Source organism: Chaetodon trifascialis, chromosome 15 (assembly GCF_039877785.1).
Source record: "Chaetodon trifascialis isolate fChaTrf1 chromosome 15, fChaTrf1.hap1, whole genome shotgun sequence".
Taxonomy (NCBI): Eukaryota; Metazoa; Chordata; class Actinopteri; order Chaetodontiformes; family Chaetodontidae; genus Chaetodon; species Chaetodon trifascialis.
The window spans coordinates 9,974,961-9,993,621 of record NC_092070.1 but is presented as its reverse complement, the minus strand read 5'-3'; the positions used below and the strand labels follow the sequence as shown (position 1 = coordinate 9,993,621).

At 42.5% G+C, this 18,661-nt stretch overlaps 1 protein-coding gene across 1 annotated transcript in view; it reads right to left on the bottom strand.

Annotated features, from left to right (window-relative positions):
- The window catches only part of LOC139343445 (protein shisa-8), an 86,454-nt gene that overhangs the window by 9,367 nt on the left and 58,426 nt on the right, over window positions 1-18,661 (bottom strand). The window lies entirely within an intron of this gene.

Here is an 18,661-nt window from a genome sequence, read left to right as displayed (position 1 = left end):
TTTTACTTATAGATGTTGAGGTATAGATTTTCCTTGTTTAGGTTGGTTCAGACAGAAGTCATTGCATCAGATGTTTCCTTCATGCTTCACAAGCATTGGCTCATTCATTAGCTATTCAGCAATCATCTGACTAATAACCTCCAGTAATATTTGTGCATGCAGGCAGGTGTTTTGCAGCTCGGCCATTAACACCAGACACTGCTGATACGCTCATGCCACCACACCCTCCTCCTACGGTGCTTTGGTATTATTGGATTAAAATTTAATTTTTAGATTGATTGATGAAGGGATTTGTTCCTCGATCAGAATCCTCAGTGTGCAGATTCTTTGAGAGCTCTCTCAAAGATCAGACCTTTCTTCTGTCAAAGTGATGGAACCGTATGCTGTAAGTGGTCAATTACTCGACCTAAGCATGTCTGACTGAATGATTGTGGTGGAGCTGAATATCAATACTGCATTCCTAATATTTTGTCCCAGTAATTGATGCTCATATTTATGTGCTTTGGTGCAATATGGGTTTGGATCTGATGATCTGTCAATATCCTGGTAATTCTAGTAATTTTGCTATTGATCATGTGATGCCATGAGTGTTATGGCACTTGTGATGTGTTGACTATTTGATGATAATAAAAGGAGGAAGCTGAGTCCAAAAATGTTGTTTACTTTCAACACTGATGTGACCTGCACTGTGGATGTCTCCCTATGGAAAAGACACTGTTATTTAAATTGATCACATAGCGTGAAGGCATTTTTAGTGATAATTATCACCTGATTGCAGATAGTGGAGCATTGCAATCAGCAGCTGATGAAGAGCCAGAGTGTTTTCTCAGTGGTTTAAAAAAGAGCTTAAAAAAGACTGAATATTGAACTTATGGTCACCAACTGTTGCTAGATTGATTATTTCTGGTTGATGTAGTGACAGCTGTGACAGTTGCACGTGAGAAACACAAGGAAAATTAAATCTTACTTTTAGGAAACACAATCACAACTTACAAACAGTCTCTATGGTTTCATTTTACCGCACAAACAAGGGATAGTGATTAATTTAGGAATGATACACCACTCTGAAAATAATCCACAGAGCCTCCTTAACTGTAAAAGCCTCCTGGCCCTCTGAAGAAACAAGGTCAGGCCAGGACTACCTCACTCCTCAAAAATGCCATCACTTTAAAAGTCTAAAACTTAAAGTGTTTCCCACAGGGTTCGAAGTACACACACACTCTCTCCCTCACACACACACATGTATAAACAAACACACGAACCTGACACCCGCGTCCACCAGCCCCATGATGACTGAGACGCTTCAGTGAGAATGAAGCGAGGGGGAAAGAGGAGAGCGAGGCGGAGAGACCGGGAGAGGCGGGGAGAAAGCCAGAGAGCGAGGGATGTGACACCAGCGCTGACTGATTGAATTAGAAATAGATCTTCACTTCCCCGTGTAATTGATATGCAGTGATGACACGCTGTGTGTGACGTGGAGTGCGGGGAGGCACAACTGTGTGTTGCGATTTTAATGCGTGTGTAGCTGCATGTGTGTGTAAAATGTGGGTGGTCTCATATGAACCGCTGGCACCACCTGCTCTCCTCACTGATTCATCTATCTAAGTTTAAAGGTGCACCCCCTTCAATCAACCACCCAAATAAACAAGCAACAACATCAAATTAAAATGTGCCCCTGAGTGCTTAATAAAGTGGGTTTTAAGGATCATCTGAGTGATTACTTAATAACAGCATTTGAAGAAATAGCTTACGTCCTATATTTGGATGCCATGTTCTCAAGTGTTCTTCTAGCAAGCCAACAACAGTGGAAATAATGAGACACAGAGAGAGAGAGAGAGAGAGAGAGAGAGAGAGAGAGAGAGAGAGAGAGATGGAATGAAGAACAGAAAGATAGAGTGAGAGACAGAGTTGAAGGCAGAGATATACGAGGCAAAAAAATCAACTAATTGATGGAAAGATCCCTGGCCGGTCTCCAGTTTGACCACAGGGCTGTTCCTGGCCACCAGAGAGCACAGAGAGAGAGAGAGAGAGAGAGAGAGAGAGAGAGAGAGAGAGAGAGAGAGAGAGAGAGAGAGAGAGAGAGAGAGAATGTAGAAGTGTGCACCTCATTTATTTTCATTTTGTCTCTTTAATTTTTTAATTAATTGTACAACCTGCTTCAGCCATACTGCACTTAATAACATTATGGAAGTTATTTCTTTTTTCTTAATGTCAAACAATAGAAAAATGAAATAAACTTGGCTTACAATGAAAAGTGAAAAGGCCATTTCTCCTTTAATGATACAGGAGGGTATATGAGCGCAGAAAAGACACTGTACACTGGATCTCCCTCTAATACAAAACAAGACAAATATCACACGTATTAATGGTGTTTGACATAGCTATCACTGCAGGAGTGTAAATTTGGGAACATATAATGTCCCTTAGGGTTAATGTTGTAATCAATATAGGAAACAAAATCAGTTTGGGGGAAAACAAATTAGCATTAATATATATAAAGTTATCAGAGAGTTGATATGGCTAATGTGTTAGCAGAAAGTGGCATATTAACACCTCAAGCAGATACAGAGCGGCATTATCATCCATTTGAAGTTGTGCTTGTGGCCACCTGATGAATGTACAGTAAGTCCAATATACTGAAAGATCAATGCTCAATGCTCCACTGTGATCACCAGCCAGTTGCTAATGCTGTCTGTCTGCTGTTTGTTGTTGAGCTACCTGTTGCTGCCAGGAACAACACTAACAACACCACCAAGTAACAGCGCACCAAAACAGTACAGTAGTGGGTCAGAACATGTAAACAATGAGCTGAAAGATGCTAAAAAGCTCAGCAGAAATGAGAGGGATGGCAGAGTTAGGTGATAATTCTCTATGACTTTGTCACCTATCACATCACATGTTGTCATTTTATCAAATGTTACTGTAAAAATATTGATTACTGTAGCTTTAATGTTCAGGGACGGTTTTGCTTTTGGTTAAATGCAGCATTTTCTACGAGCACAATAGCCTCACTCAGGGCTGTAGCTGAACTCGGGATTTCAGAGTTAGAGCTTTCTCCCTGTCTCATCTTTTTTGCAACTGAACTGAATTTCTGTCTGTGAACAGAGTATATATTTCAAATTTAAGACATCATGTTCATTTCATGAAATGTCAGGTCAGCAGCTTGTTTTTATGTGTAATTCAGTAGGCTTCCTGCCTCAGTCACTTTGCTGCTATTCATACAGTATGGCCATATTGTAAGAGCGCGAGAGAGCAGATTGAAAGGGAATAAATTCCTTCCTGTATTCTGTATTCTTGAATAAATTCTCTCTGAATGTCCTACATTTTCCCCGTGTGTGCGTTCGCGAGTGTGTGCGTGGTCTTTGATGTGCTATAGTATAGAGGCCTCAGAGGAGAAGAACTCATAAGAATTCAAATTTATGTTTATTAAAGAGAAGCAGAGAAGGAAATGAGGACTTACAGTATATGAATGTAATTCACAATGTGTGTGTGTGTGTGTGTGTGTGTGTGTGTGTGTGTGTGTGTGTGTGTGTGTGTGTGTGTGTGTGTCAGAGAGAGAGAGAGAAGCTGTGAGAGTGACGATAGGAAATGTTTGGACATGTTTTAGTGCATATTATTTAGGCATTGCGAGACCTGCATGGCTTGTGTGTGCATACCCAGCATTTATACTTTGCTTTGCATGTGCATGCTTTCCGACCATAATGCATTTGTTTTTGTTTGTATGTGTGCGCTTGCAAGTGTACAAGTGTGTGTGTGCGCGTGTGACTAGTGTGTATGTGCAGGCAGGCAGCAGAGCACCACTGAGTGATGGCCTAATTCAGCAGGGCTCAACATCAAAGAGGCAGACTGCTGCAAGTGCTCCAGCCAGCCTTACTCTGACATGACTACTGTCACACAGAGCAAGAGAGAGAGATGGAAAGAGGAAGAAAGGAAAATAGATGCAAGGCGGAGGGAGTGGTGTGGGTAGCAGGCAGGGAGAAAGACACGAGGGTCCTGTGTTGTTTAATGCATAGTGCATAAAACTAGCGGGGATAAGAGTTTGAGTCCCGCTCGCCACGCAGCCTGAAACGAGTGCACTGTAGGGCACACTGTATAAACAAAGGAGTGGCGTATATGTCACATCACTTCATGTAAGTGTGTGAGAGAAGGAGGGGAAGAAAAAACAAGGACTGAGAGGTCAGAGGAGGTCATGGAGAAGTTTACTTTATGACAAATGCTGGAAGATTGGCTTTTGATTGTAGTAGGGATGCACCTTTTTCTATATGAGTGTGTAAGAAAGAACACATGCTTCTGAAATAATGCACCAGCTGTGTAAAGGATTGGCCGGTGTGCACATTAAATTATTAGAGCAGAAGCTATGAAATCATACATGTGTCCTCACTCACTGCATGCAACCAGCATAGTCTCAAAATTACAGTTTGCAGCAAATCTGAAGGGTTTAGTTGCTTTACTTTAAAGGAATAGTTCACCATTTGGGGAAATAAGGTCATTTCCTTTTTGCTGTGTCTGCATGCTATACGAAGGAGCTATAGCCAGCAGCTGGTTAGCTTAGCATAACAAAAGACTGGAAACAGGGGGAAACAGCTGGTTACCTCTAAAATTCACAAATTAGCATATTATATTGTTTTTTGATCTGTATGAAAATCCAAAGTGGAAGAAGCTTATAAAAAAGTATACTTTAGATTTCACAATATTTCATTATATTTAATTGTATTTAACCGTTTTATTTTTAGTTGCCGCTGCTACCGAGTGTAAAAGAAACACAACACTAGTCAGGAATGTGTTAGGTAACTGCGTACTCGTTGCATGTTAAAGCTTGCAGGGGTGGCATGTGTGTGGCATATGGGCCTCCTTCATTAATATCTGTGCTGGAAAAGATGCACGCCAACATTTGTTTGAGGTGCTGTATAGCACATTGTGCTGTAGTCCCTCTAAGTCACGCAAACACATCTATAGAGTATGAGCAGATTGCTGAGCTCTCTTCCTGTCTCCTCACTGTTCCCTCTCCATGCGTCTTTTATCTGTACCTCAGTCTCTTTCTCTTTCTGTATCACCTAGTTTCTCTCTCTTCCATGTATTGTCATACGCCTCTTCCTGCTCGTGTAACTGTCCCTCCATCCTCCTTCCTGTCCCACTTACCTGCTTCTTCATGTAACTCTTCCTGTCTTCTTCTTTGGTTCTCTCTCAGTAAGTGTGAGACAGGCCATCTGTTGTCTTTGCAATGGAAGAGGCAATGTGTGGGGAGCACTCATCCACCTTTAATTTTTTAAATTCCTTATCTCGTTTTCTCAACTCTAATTATAGTGGATAGGCGTGCAGATGAGCATGAAAAGTGTTTTAAATCTTGGTGTTGCAGCATCTTGAGCTGTGGTGTTTGCACTGTAGGAACCTGTAAGTGCAACAGTTTTTATGTCTGGAGTCCTGCGTTTAACATGCAGTGATGTAATAAATTTTGACTTGTCTTGTTGGTTGTCTTTACGGGCAGAATTGCTTGAATTTTCACCTTGGTAATGCTAACAGACACAAAAACACAATGATGAAACAACTAGAAAGAGAAGCTGCACCCACAGCTTGTCCACTCATTCTATGCTTCTCTCACTTTCTGTAGTCTCACTCTTGTTTGTATTTGTTAAATGGAGTAGATGGAGTCATTTCAGTACACTGACTCAAATGAAGAAGTGTCTCTGTCCTCCCCCTCCCCCTCTTTTTCCCCTCTCACACACTCTATTCGCAGGGTAAATGAGGGCTTATCCCAGAATAACACCATTATATTCAGCCTTTAACCCACACATTGGATGCATTGAACTTTGGCTGCCTGTCTGCTCAGCACTATACATAACGCAGTGGAGCGCTATACATCCACATACACACACACACACACACACACACACACACACACACACACACACACACACACACACACACACACACACACACACACACACACACACACACACACACACACACACTGGACTGGAAAAAATGAAACACTTGCATTTGCAGTACCACATTTAAACCCCATTAAAACAGCGCTCTGAAAGACAATTCTCATGTAAACATTATTTAATGATGACCTTAACACAAACAGGTTCACAGTATTTATCATAGTGACACTGGCAGACAAAGAGCAACATTAGCATTTATTTGGAGTCATATTTGTGGCCACCCGACGGATGTACAATATTCATTATCATTTTAACTCTTTTCTAGTTGCCACCATATCCTGAGGGAAATATCTGCCTTTTCAGTTGCTAAATGTGCCAAGCTGGCTGCTAACTGCGTCTGTTTGCTGTTTGGTGCTGAGCAGGTCGTGTACGTTGGGTTTATCTGAGTGCTTTTTGCTGAAAACAGCTGCCTGCTGTGACTGAAAATGTGGATAACACAAGCCAGATTCCGAAGAAGTTGGGACTCTGTGTGAAACATAAATGAAAAAACAGAATGCAATCACTTGGAAATGAATTGTGTTTACCGGCTACAGTTTTCCAAAGTGTCCCTGAGCCCATGTAGTTACATCCTTTATCCAATCATGTGTTCACAAAGTGGTGAACCTCGCTCCATCTTTGCGTGTGAACAACTGAGCCTTTTGAGGATGCCCCTTTCATACCAAATCATGGGAATAAACCAAACCAGTGGAACTGCAGGCCCTAAAACAAAGAGCTGAAATATGTTAAAATGTTCCACAGACTCTCGGCATCATTCGATCCATTGCTCCTAATAAAAACATCGATTAACGCAACATTAGCTATTGTTATCATGGCCCAAAGGAATAAAGTCAGATAAACTCAGATTACTAATTGTTAAATGTTGTTAATAAATGTCTTCAAAACGGAGTGAAAGATGGGCAGAGTGAACGCAGATGAAGCGGAATGACAGGGGAGAGGCAGTGACAGAAGAACAGCAGAGAGACGAGAAAAGAGAGACAAAGGGGACAGAATGTCCCTCTTGGCTTTCATCCTCTTCCTGAATGTATAAAAGCTGGTTTCAGCACCATGAACAGAGCCATCAAGTGTCCCACTGAGATGACGCGTCTCTTATCAGTGCCACAATAACATCCTAAATCCGCCGACTAGACGGTTTTGACAGTAAAGCGCGACACAAAACATGAGAAGAGACGGTCAGTGTAAAGTAGTTCCTTCATTATCTTTATCTCATCTTCTTTTTCTACGTTTCATTCCTCCTCTCCCCCTCTTTTGTCTTACTCCTGTCTTTTTTCCTTCCTTTGGTGCCTCAGCGCGTTAATAAAGCGATAACAGACTAGATCACTGTTCATCTAAATTCCATGTATCCATTCTGGCTGGTTAACCTGTCAGGCATTAGTTAAGAAACGTGTGGCGAATACAGGAGGATGTTATGTATGTTTACACACACACACACACACACACACACACACACACACACACACACACACACACAGACTTTCTTTTTGTAGTCAGAATGTGTGTTTGTGATAATTAGCGCTTGTTGGTGTGTGCGTGAATGAGGATGCATGCCTTTTTTCTGCTTCAATGTGTGTTATGTAACATTCCATTATTTTTTTCATTATCTACAAAGACCGTCTTTAACTCTGTCAGTTGTCTGAAGTCTCACTGCCCCTCCTCAAAAGTCACCATTACCCCCCCCCCCATAATTGTTCTTCAAGGAACAACAAAGGGAACCCCTGGCGACCGCTTCTTAACTTCTGAGGATTCAATTATTCAAAAGAGGTAATTGTACTGCACAGTCATCTAAAACCCACTCGCTAACCACAGACATGATGTTCTGCGTGTGTGTCTATTCGTATGTCGGTGTATTTGTGCAATCTTGCAACCTTGTGTGCGCAATGATACATGTGCAACCTGTGTGTGTGTGTGTGTGTGTGTGTGTGTGTGTGTGTGTGTGTGTGCGTGCGTGTGTGTCTATCCCAGTGTGTGTGTTTGTGTTGCATAATCATCTCCAGCTCCCTCTAACAGCTGCAGATTTTTGGAGAGGAAAAGAAACCCTCGTTATGCAACACGACTCAATCTGGGTCTCATGCATTCAGCTCATTTGGCTGAATTAAAATTTCATGAAAAAAAATTCACAACAATCGCTTGAGGCTCCAGAGTTTTGTACGTGACAAAGGTCATGTGAGGGTCATTTGTATCTCTCTGGCTGGTTGATGACAGATGTAAAAGAATCAGAAATCTTTGTCTTTTGTGTCTAGAATTACATTTGTGACAGGCATGAAGTCTCGGTGTGACCTCGTTTAACCTGCTCATTTATAGCGGGAACATTTGGGACCAAAATCAATTGTTTATTTCAGTCCATTTCAAGGGGCGTATCAGTGGTTCATGATCATGGACGCCCTTTGCTGAACTGGACATACTAATTCAAAATGTACTACATTAACATAGAAGCCCACAGTAGCTGCCCAACAGTGATGTCACAGCGTCCTGGAGTACACCTGTACATCACTGCAGCAAGGTGAGCCGTTTAACAAGACTAAAATAAACCCTGCAAAAGATTTATGAGCACAGTAGCTGGATGTTAAACTGAGGCGAGCAGTGTTGAGGTCTGACTTACTGGCCTGAATTTAGATAAAAGTTTTGATATGGAACCACAACCAAAAGGTAAACTGACCAAATTGTCTTAGTTGGTTAAACTCAGGCTTGACGTAGACTCATGTTGTCATTTGTCACACTGTTTCCTTGTTGGCTAATGAATCGATGCGCTCAAATCCTCCCGTAATCGTCCCAGGCACATTTCACAAGAATTGGCCATAATTCAACTGACATTAAGGTCTGACGGATGACTGTGCACAACTCTGAGCAGAAGAGTGCTGAAATGTCTTCAAGACCAGATATCAAGTCCTTTCCTTTGAGTTATTCCTTCCTCATACGCAGACACACAGTTAAACTGTAAAACACACCTCAGCAGAGATGTATTAATAAAAATCCCCCGGCAGTCTCTAAACAAGCTGAATTTCAAAGACTGTGAGAGACTCGTCGTCCCTTTGAGACATTCTCTCTGTCTACCATTTAATTTTCTAAAAGGTAGCTGCAGTTCTTCTCTGAATCTCAGTGAAAGGTAGAGCTCTTCAGTCGTGCAGGCTTCCTGTTCACTCCACCTGCAGAACTAATGAATTAATAATAACCAATCTGTTTGTGTGTGTGTTTTTGTTTGTGAATGTACATATGTGTGTGTCGCTAGCACTGGCTGCATACAGGTGCGCTCCTTCCTCCTGTTCTTACAGAACTCGTGAATTATTGAGCTATTCTGAGTGTTGAACATGCCCTTTCATCACAGAGGCCAAGCGGCCCCTGGGGCTTCACTTTACACTCACAAATCTCTGAAACTCAACTCAGCGGCTCGCTACAAGAGGGTCAAACCACTTTAAGTCACACATGCTGTTCCTTGTTCTGACTGCACTGGATTTACTCTTCGCTGAAGTTGTTATCATTAGATTAACAGTATGGGCCAGCGGTGACCTGGACAAACACAAATTTCTCACAGTCTAATCTTGCAGTGTGGCTTGAAGTTCAACAGCTTCATTAAAACCTGTTTCTCAGTTTTTCAGCAGGTTTCCAAATCATTTACATTTTCACTCCTCTCGGTAGAAATTAACCTGTCCACACTAAATTGTCTGATTGGAAAGTGACACACTGGAACATTAAAATGTATGCTTCCTCTTATTTTTTCATTAACTTTGTGATTTTGTATTCCGTGTTCTGAGGAAAGGACTCTTTTCAGCCCACCTGGGTGTCAGTCCTGTCCTGCAGAAATGTATTATTTGTATTATGGTGAATTGAATACCATCTAATCCAGTAGATAGGAGTAAAATTCAATCGTGACAAAACACAAGCAATTGTAGAAATATAGTGACCTTCCGAGCAACCAGTAATCCTCTGACACATGTAGCTGCTCAAACTTCAGGCAGAAAGCAGTTGTTGTGGAGCACTCGTGGGCAGTTTCATGAGAGTACAGTTGTGACATATACACAATTGTAACAGCATTTTATTCTCAAACTAAGGTGTCTTTTCATCCATATCATGCAATTAATTGTACTTTGCTCACATCAAACTGTGAATTTCCAATAGTTTTGGAAATATATCCAGACATATACAGTATAGCATATTTAGTATATTTATTTCATGCAACGGGCTGCACAGTGGTGCAGCAGGTAGTGCGCGTGCCTCACAGCAAGAAGGTTGCCGGTTCGATCCCCGGGTCAGGCGGGGCCTTTCTGTGTGAAGTTTGCATGTTCTTCCCGTGCATGCGTGGGTTCTCTCCGGGTACTCCGGCTTCCTCCCACAGACCAAAAACATGCTCATTAGGTTAATTGATGACTCTAAATTGTCCGTAGGTGTGAGTGTGAGTGTGAATGTTTGTTTGTCCTTGAATGTGGCCCTGCAATCGGCTGGCGACCAGTTCAGGGTGTACCCCGCCTCTCGCCCATTGTAGCTGGGATAGGCTCCAGCCCCCCGCAACCCCGAAAGGGATAGGCGGTATAGATAATGGATGGATGGATTTCATGCAACAAAAGCACCTGTTCAGACATATTTAGTATTTGTTTCATAGTCCTGGTCAGCCTGACTCCTGTGCACGTTATGCTCTGAGGTTTGTGTGGGTGACTGGACCCCAGAATACCTGCTTGCATGTCCAACATATTTTTGTCTTGAGTTTTTTTCAGTGTGATTAAAAAAACACAAAAAACTCTAAATCAAACTTTAAATACTAATTAGACTAGATTGAATTATCTTGCATGTATCCCGTTGTCCCATTTGGACAATCCTGAATCATGTATCACTGTCATACTAAACCTGAATGGCACTAACCTCTATCTTACGCTTCAGTTTCCCTTAAAAATGTTTCGCATGTACAACACCTGTGATCTCATGTATTTTTCCAGAAACACAAATACGTTGTACTAGTGCTGATTTTAAACACCTTCTGGCCATGTATTTGTCAGTACGCATCTTAAAAAGGGCCAAATAGGCCTTATTCAGTGATCTTTTGTACACGAGTATAAATCACGACCAATGTTAGGCCTGACACAAGGGATCTGAAGCACATTTCTCCTCATCTATAAACCCATTTAAGTCGTAGCCGGGGGCTAATGTTGTACCCATAAACGAGGCGAGGAAAAAATTAACTGATACATATTGTCCATTAAATCTAATTTCTTGCATGCTTCTGTCACTGTGGGAGCTGTGTCTTTTTCATTGGTTTAAGTGCTGTCAAAGGGCCATAAAAATAGTTTAACCCATTTCATTAGCCGCTGATAGGCCACTATCCAGCAGGTGAGAATAATACAAAAAGGAGAATCATTAGCATCTGTATTAGTATCCTTAGAAATACTATACTTCTCTTTATGGTTATATATATATTGTTAAAAAAGTAGAAATGATGAATAGTTGATGGTTGTCAGGAGGGAGATGCTTTTAGAGAGCGAAGATAAAGAGCGAAAATATCAAAATCGGATGTTTGATGTGCTGGTGAGAGTGCTGCAAACCCAGCATGCAGATATTAAAGCAGTCAAGGTCAGTGAGAACACACACACACAGACACACACACACACACACACACACACACACACACACACACACACACACACACACACACACACACACACACACGCACACACACACAAAATATGACATATGAACACACACACACTCACCTTCCAATCATTGCCAGGTTGTGTGAAAGAAGAGTATCAAGCATTGACTTAATTATTTATGTATGCATCCAGACAGGAAGAAAGGGCACAGGCTATGCATATTAGTTTCTCTATGAAATATTACTGAAGAGACCTTTGATGCAGCCAAAGGAACGCAATAAAGGATGAACGAAAGAAGAAGAGGTATAGAAGAAGAGAGGGAGCCTAAGACGACTTCGAGGGAGGGTTCTGGAGGTGGAGAACTCATGGGAAAAAAGACGGAGAGACAGGGATGTGACGAAGTGTCTCAATAAATTTGCTGTTCACTCAGAGAAAGAAATAATTAGGATACAGACCAGTGAGAAAGAGAGGGAGAGCAAAGAATAAGTGAAAAAGGGAGAAAAAGAGAAAATCGTAGCTGCCTTCAACAGTTGGTGATGAGGAATTAGAGCCGGAGAGTGACGTGAAAGTGATGAAGAGTGTGTATATGGATGGTGTACATGCTACAAGTCCATTATTACACAAGAGCTGCCCCCCCCCCCCCCCCCCCCCCCCCCCCCCCCCCCCCCAGTGTCACTGTTGGTTACTGAAGTGGCTCCACTCTCTTGCGATGTAATTTGATGTATAATAGTTGATGACAGTGATACACAATAATGTGTGTGTGTGTGTGTGTGTGTGTGTGTGTGTGTGTGTGTGTGTGTGTGTGTGAGAGAGAGAGAGAGAGAGAGAGAGAGAGACTGTAGCGCCATTTGTAAGTGGGATACTCCCCATTTACTGGACAACCATCAAGAAGGTTCATACATGCACAGATACAAGCATACACGACCACACACACACACGCACACACACACACGGATGCCTCATTGACGCTCAGCTCTATAAGCCGTCATACTCATGCAAAAAAATACAGATCCATTAAGCAACGTGAGTGTGGCGGTCAAGATCTTCTGTATTTTATGGGAAACTGACAATAAAATCAGACTGGAGGGCGAACCAGATCAATGCTGTCCTGCATTCACTGTCCCTGCTTTTCAAACTTGAGGAGTTGCTGCTTTTTTGTTTTACATCATCACAGCAGCAGCACGGTGGCGCAGCAGGTAGTGAGTGTGCTTCACAGCAAGAAGGTTGCTGGTTCGATCCCCAGGCGGGGCCTTTCTGATCGACTGGCGACCGGTCCAGGGTGTACCCTGTCTCTCTCCCGTTGACAGCTGGGACTGGGACCTGCACCCCCGAAAGGGATAGGTGGTATGGATGGATCATCACAGCAAATTGTACATATTTTGGTTTTAGACTGTTCGTCTGAGTAAAGCAGATGACTGAAGATGTCCCATTGGGCTCTCTAAACACGTAAATTGCCTTATTTTCTAAACCATTAATCAATCTTAAATTTAAAGGACAGATTAATCAATAATGAAAATAATTGTTAGCTCCAACCCAACTGCAAGTCCAGCACAGCTAACATGTAACTCTGTACAAAGTGCCTTTATATCACCTCACACACACCCTTTTGTGGGTGTGTTTTGCAGGCACAAGCAAGTCCTAGTTTGCGGTTGTGTGTACATATATAAATATTTGCACGTGTGTTTGTGTGTGTCTTTGTGGTCTCTGCCTACACTCAGCTCTACGCTGTGCTGGTCCTCCCTGACTAATTGTGGCAGGCCTGTAATGTGATTGTGGAGGCGATACGCCTTTCTACTCCCTCTAAGCACACAGGCACATACCTCATCATGGTAATTCCCCTGTGTGTGTATGTGTGGATGTGACCAAACTCTCTCAGCATGCATTTATATACAGGTGCGTCTGAGCCCTTTTGTGTGCGTGGTTCAGTCTGTCTGTGTCTGCATATGTAGGAATGATCTCATCCATATTCTCCAGGCGGCGGCGGTGGAGGAATCGCTCAGCTCACTGACTTCATGCAGCACCATAAAAACCCAGCAGCCAGCCGGCGCTGTCCTTCCCTCAACGGCTCCCATTACAACACTTGGCAAGGGGCGACTGATTAAGAATATTAACTGCAAATCTATGGTTGAAATAGAAGCTCATGCAGGCTCTTAGAACTATACCCATGTAGGTAACAAAAGAAAAAAATGGTGCATGGTGCTAAATCATGTGAATCGCTTTTTAAATTGTCCACAGAGGAAATCATCAGCATAGAGCCATCTAGCCAGCAGCCTACCCTGCATCTGTTCTGCATGTTTGTCCAGCATTTCCCCTTAGACGCACAGGGAAAATGAAGCAGCAATGCAGCGTACATATTGACATATTTAGGCTGCTTTGTAATTTTTAATTTGGAGTAGTTGCTACTGAGTGGCTGTGCAAAGATCTGCGGTCAGAATCTAAACCAAAAGTCTGCAAGTTTTCCAAACACTTGCCTTTGTCAGTTCGTATCAGTGGACGGTGAAGTTGACTGACTGAACTGAGGCTGAGTAATGACACTCGCGCAGGCATCAAGACCTAAAACACAAAAGCAATTTTTGCTGCCTCTATTCATTTGAATTCTCAAGGTTATTTTTTAATGTGCAGCAGAAAAAAAACTGCTTTGTATTCAAGACCATCAACCTTACAAAGCTTACAACAGCAAGCTGAATGGTCAGACCAATATGATTGATGTTAATATCAATGGATCCATACTGTCCACTTTAATCATGATTTTCTGATTGTTCCAGGGTTACTTTGGGGGTTGTACAGATTAAATAAAAAATATATAACGTGTTGATGATGCTGGTAGGTGGATTTTGTTTCCTTTGCATAGAGTCAGACTCACTGGTTCCCTTGGTTTCTAGTCTTTGTGCTCAGCTAATCTAACCTGCTGCTGGTTCCAGTTTCATATACGGCATAGACATGAGTGCTATCAATCAAAGCTATCTGTGGGGGTGAACCCCATATTATTTAATTTGAGAGAACTAATCATTTCAATTACACACAATGTGGCGTATATATTTTATCTGCAAGTCTAAATATCATGTCTAAATATTTCCCTGATTGTATTTTTTTTTTTTTTTAATTCCATGATTTGGAAACAATGGGAGAATTTAAAATATCAAATATTTCTATGTGTTGTAAATTATCCATCAATATATGGGTTTAGGTAAAAGAACTGACCGGCCAAAGGATCCGTGTGTGACTGGTGGTGAAGGACATGAATTGAGGACTTGAAGTGAGGATGCACCAACAGAGGAATGTAAAATAAGAACTTCTTTCGTTTACTATGTTATGAATAAAACAGAATGCTGCTACTGTTGTGAGAAATGCCTTGCGCTTGAATGAGCTCCTCTCCATGCTCGGGTTTTACTCCTCTGCCGCATCCTTTGGAAGCAACACACACAAACACCTCCGTCACGTGGACGTCCCATGAGGACTGCGTACAAACACGCACAACTTGTATTTGGTCACACACACACAATATATGGTCATTCACAAACACACACACATACACACACTTAATCTGCAACTCCTTTGTCGTGTCGGATCAGGAGCCAGCTCCTGTCCATGTCTCCTAAAGCGTGAATCTCTTGCTAGTGTGCCCACCCACCATGTCTAACAGTGATTGATGCTCCACAGACGCACTTAGACTGACTCTGTGTGTGTGTGTGTGTGTGTGTGTGTGTGTGTGTGTGTGTGTGTGTGTGCTTGTGCATGCTTGTGTTTGACCTTCAAATCACCTTCCATCCCAACAACCCCCCCCCCCCCCCCCCACCACCACCTCCAAACCTCCCTATTTGTGCTTCCATCTTGGTATGTTCTGACTGATACCCGATTAACATGGTGGACTGGGTCAGCGCTGCAAAGGCCACCTGGGAGGAAGGGAGGGAGTTGGATTGTAGGGTTGGGGTGTGGGTGAGGGGTGTTAGCATGTCCTGCACAGACTGCTAATTGGCTGCTATATAGCTTGCAGCGGGGGAGGAACAAAGGGAGGAGAGGATGGAGGAAGAAGTGGGAGGAAATGATGGAGAGCAGCAAAGAGAAAACCAAAGGGAGGAGAGAGAGGGAAAGACAGTGTTGCAGAGGTGTGATGGCATGAGAGAGACAGAGAGATAAAGAGAGAGAAGAGCGCCTCGTGAAGAGAAACAGAGGGAGCAGATGGCTTTGAAAGAGAAACGGATGGGGTGAGAAAGGAGGAGAAAACTACATTACTGCATCCAGCAGCGGTCTTGTCTCGCAGTGAAACAATCTGCCAGCTTTTTTAATGCTGCATGCATGTTTTCAGAATTGTCATCTCCTCTGTCGCTCATCCTCTCATCAGTGCGGAAAGTTAGAAAACACCCCACGCAGAACTTTTACTCCGACAACCGCTCTGACATCCAATTAGATTCCAATATTCATCACTCTCCACTTTTGTTCAGTAATCTGCTCATATAAGCACGACGTTGCCCATCAGTTTCTCAGCCTACCTCCTCTTCCTCCTCCTCCTTCCCACCTCTGTCTTTACCCCACTTTTTTGCTCCCCTAAGGCAGTGATTTGTGGATTCTGTCATACTGTGGCAGCTGAATGTTCTGTCTGTCCCCCTTATTGAGAGAGAGGAAGAGGAGACAGAGAGAGGAAGAGACGGAGAGGATGAGAGGACGTAAGGGTCTAGCCACCTCCGAATAATTACACGTCCCCTCTCTCCATGCGCTGTCATCCTTTAGGTAGAGTGAAATGTAGGCCACCAGACTAAAAATAATCCAGACTGCTGAGATGGTTTGCTCTCACTTTTGTGAATGACTCCCCCATTCTTAAAAACACCACATTCCTCTGCACTTCAGACTCCATTCATTATTTAGAGGCTCCGACGACCCTCACGGATGATTTCAACCTCCGCTCAGGTCGACCGTCGGCGGCTCTTTGTACATTACTGTGTTGTTTTGTTGGGGTTTGTGATCCGGAAGCTGATGGACTGGCTTGTAAATGAAGCATCGGTGGAGATCTGGACTAATGCTTCACTATGTTTGACTGCTGTTGACCTGAAGCTTGCGTAGGTTCACAATGACAAATGAAGCAACTCTTACCTCATAAACACATGTATTGAGGCCATTTTCAAGACATTTTGAGATATTACAGCAGGAAAAGCATGGACGTAAATAATGTATTTTATAATGGCTGAGTTGCATTTAGCTGCTTCAATTTCAGGGTCCTCTCATTGAGCATGCTGGTTCACTGTCACACTGTCTTGGTTTGAGGTTCCTTTACACCCTGCAATTTCTGGCTGTCTGAGAAAAAAGATCGCAGGTGTGAAAGAAACGTGTTAAAATGAAAAAAGTGGTCCTAGATCACTCTAACTGATGGCTGATTCTGAGCTTTGGTGACCAAAGACAGACTAATTCTGACAGCATCACAAATGTAGGACCAAATTCTCACAATGTGACTGCCGCTGTGAGCCAAACCAACCAATCCAAACACAATACATTTTCCTGTTCACAGTCCATCACAGTGCTATGATTCACCATGCAGTCTGCAATGCCTCAAACTGATATCGTACATTCTGACACCGATTTTGATTTTTGAAGATTTTTTTTAGACCCATCTCGCACATTGTGACACGTTGTACAGTCATTAGTGTCGCACAGTCTGAAGCTGGGACAACTGATGGGAGCACAGCCTGGGAAAAAGTCTGCTGTGTGACCTGTGTAAAACTCTGTGTTCAGAGTAATTAACCTTCACATTAATTATTAATTAATTAACCTAGTTCACACGTGTTGATGGAGAAAACTGAGTTTTTGGCTTGTGATGGCAGAGTTTTCGCTGTTATCTCCTATGTTTACGTGAAGCGGTTTTGTGCAAAGCAGGACGTTTTGCTTGTTTACACATAGATGTCGTTATTCTTCCACTTTTTTTTTTTTTTGAGGAGAAAAGGCATCAGCATGCACTACAGAGGTCACTGCATAATCCAACACTCCCACACTATAGACCCCACCGCCGACATTGACAGTTTTGAATGAGTCGGACCTCTAGTTGCAGGTAGACTAGGCATTAGACTACTTTCTACATTTTTATCATCTTTTCTTTTTTTTATTCTTAATTTGATTTTTAAGCTCTGTTCAAACAACTACTGGCTGTCAGATGTCAGCATTTATCTCTTCATAAATCTGTGCTTTTATAGTTGGGCTGAAATGTGCAGAATTAAAGCAATTGTGTCATAGACAATAAGTTTATTGAAACCTTGTTGGTTTCAATAAACTTATTGTCTATGACACAACATAGTTTAATTGGATTTAATGTCTTTCCTTTATGCACTGAAGGTCCACAGAAGTCATTCATAGACCTTCTTCACAGCAGAGTTTGTAATTAATTGCACAGGTGTAATTAATTGCATGAACAATGGTTTTGTTCCACTCTAGTGCCTCAGTAAGCCTCTCAGTCAATGCAGCATATGCACAGCATAAGAAAAAGGTCTATAATCAGGTCTTGTGTTGTATTAGCTCAAACACAAACAGCCAATGACACTTCCGAGCTCAGTGACCTGTGCCTGACAATGTTGACCTTTTTGTAACCTTTATGTGCCTGGGGAAATGCTGAAACCATCTCCTCCAGCATTTTTCTCATTTTCATTCAGAGAGTTTTGTACAGTCAATCCTGAGAGAGCTGCCCGGCACAAACAGTGTGACCGGAGATCACCTCCACTGGAACAAGTAGAGGTTAAGTGACTCCGCTACATACTTTCACCGCCCGAACGTTCCCCTTTTTGTCGATTTTGCTTGAGCTTAAAACAATGCCACTTCATACACACCTTTCAAAATATCGAGTCGATAAGGGAGAGTTGTGACTTCATATGCCAAGGTCGGGACTGTGACATTTGTAACATATGATTCAGCCTGTTATTGATGGAGACAGGCTGGGTGAAGTGTACCACCTCAGGGTGTGTTATAAAACACGCTCACACTGGGGCGGCATGGCTGCGCTAAGATCAGGAACACATACATGCAAAGGTTTGTGACACAAAAATGATACTTGCATTATAAGATGTACTTCTGACTGATTTCAAAAGCCCTGAATCAACCGTAACGGCCTTTGCTACTTCTTTAACCACGATACAATCCTGGTTCTGATCTCAATGCTTGGCCTAA